Source organism: Mus caroli, chromosome X (genome assembly GCF_900094665.2).
Source record: "Mus caroli chromosome X, CAROLI_EIJ_v1.1, whole genome shotgun sequence".
Classification (NCBI taxonomy): domain Eukaryota; kingdom Metazoa; phylum Chordata; class Mammalia; order Rodentia; family Muridae; genus Mus; species Mus caroli.
In genome coordinates this window covers 7,757,921-7,760,233 of record NC_034589.1, presented here as the reverse complement: position 1 = coordinate 7,760,233, position 2,313 = coordinate 7,757,921, and positions in this window count along the sequence as shown.

Here is a 2,313-nt window from a genome sequence, read left to right as displayed (position 1 = left end):
AAGGCCGCTTATGAATGAAAATATGACCTTCCAAAAAATCAGTGATGAGGAGCCTATGACTGGAATTTCAGAAAAGGTTTATTTTCTTCCAAATATTTTGTTATATTGTTTGAATTTCCTAAAGAAAAAAATTAAAGGTGTTTCATTATTGGTGACAATAAATGAAAATAACAGTAGAAAGTTAGAGACAGGAAACGGATGAAGAAGCCAAAGCAGAAGTAGAAAGCAGGCATTGAAATGCCCAGGAACATAGGGAAACGTGCTTTTGGATCTTCTTTTGTGGGAGCCTGTCAGTACCACACCACTGTCAGGAGCTCCCACATCCGCTTCATCTTTTTTAACCATTTTCTCTTTTAAAGAATTTTTTTATATTTTCATTTATGTTTTGTAATGCTTTTAATTTTCTGGGTTTTTCGTTCTTTGAGATTATTCAACAGACATACTAACTTGGAGTGTGAAACATGAGAGGCCTCAACCCTAGATAAAAAACTACCAGCAACTAAGGAATGTTGAGAGTGGGCGATGCAGTGTTCCCCTGGGATCACCAGTTGGTTATCCTATACCAAATGGTCCATCCAGGAAACATTTGCACACAAGTGACATACATTATATAGACTAAGAAGTTTGTATTTATGTTTTTATGGACATTCAAACTCACATATATAACAACAATGAAAACTTACTTTTATTATTTATTTGTGAGTGTGTGTGTTTGTGTGTGTGTGAGAGAGGGGGGAGGGGGAGGGAGAGGGGGAGGAAAAGGTTGAGGGAGAGGGAGAGCATGTACATAGGAATGTGTCTGAGGAGACCAGAAGAGTTTAGATCCTCTGAATCTGGAGTTTCAGTCTGTGGTGTGCCACCTGTTGAAGTGGGTACTGAGAATGGGTCTTAGCTTCTCTGGAAGAGTGGAAAGTGCTATTAACCACTGAGAAAACTCTACAGCCCTGCTTTTACTGTTTAAGTGACCATAACCAATATATGAGCCATAGATAACTGACTACTTATCCATGTGTACTTAGCATGAGCTTTTCTGAGAAGTCAGGTGATGGACCCAGGGAAGAGTACTCCTGGTAGAGACCTTTAATTTCCCAGCTTTCTTGTGATTCTGTCTGCTCTGGACAGGATAATTGTTTTCTTAGATTTGCTTATTATTCTAAGTGACATCATGGCTCATTATTCCCAGGTACCAGATTCCACTATCCAGTCGGGCAACTGCTCCCAGCTATGTGTCAGTAAAAACAACCCTGCACCAGCCAGCACCCACCCAGGCTATAAAACAGGTTTCAGATTTCCACAGTGAATCACATCCTTGAGATGTTAACAAGAGCCTGCTTTTCCCAGACAAATATGGCTTTCCTTGAGGGTGGCACCTTTCATTTTCCACCTACACACCATCCATAAAAGTCCTTTAATCATCTTCAGCTCTATTTGCTTTGAATAAATCTCATTTGTGATTCCTCATGAGCATATGGGATAGGAGTTGCTCTCCCTAGGCCCCAATAACAATGCTCACTCTCTCTTTCCTAATGGCTACTTCCTAGCTTTTTCTGGGCCACTGAAATCATGTCAGATTAACTGTGTTTTGAAATCCTGCCCATTTTTTCATTATTATCTTGGTTAGGTATCAAATCCTGTAATTGTCTTTGACTCCTTATTTTATGTCACAGCCCACATCCGCTGCACCAGTAAATCTGGTTCTACTTTTCTCAGTAGTGTTAGTTGTTAGCAAATTCTAAATTAAAGCCACAGTGAGATGCTCTTATCCATCCTCTAGAATTGCTAAAATAAATCTATTGCCCATACAAAAAGCTGATAAAGCTGCAGAGCAACTGGAGCCCTTGCAGTATTCGCAAATTGCAAAATGATAGGAGTTGCTATGGAAAGCAGTTTGCAGTTTCTTATAAAGTTAAATTGCAAGATATGTATATACATATAGAAATATTATCTATAATAAGTGCATATTTTACTCTCTATATTCTATTCCAATCTATTTATCCAGAAATGAAAACTCATATTTCTACAAAAACCTGCAAATGTCTATCCATAATCATAAAATATAGAAACAACCCCAATGTCTTTAAGTTGACAAAAGAAAAAATAAAGTCTGGTATTTCCGTAAAATGGAAGCTTAAATCAGCCATAACAAGGAGTTAGCCATTTTTTCCACATTATGAATAATATCAAATGGATTTTGCTTAGTAGAAGAAGTAAAACACAGAAGGTTACACACTGCCCCATCCCATCTATGTGAACTTCTGAAAAAGATGAACCTATAGGGACAGAAAATTAGTCAGTTATTGCCATTGGTTAGAA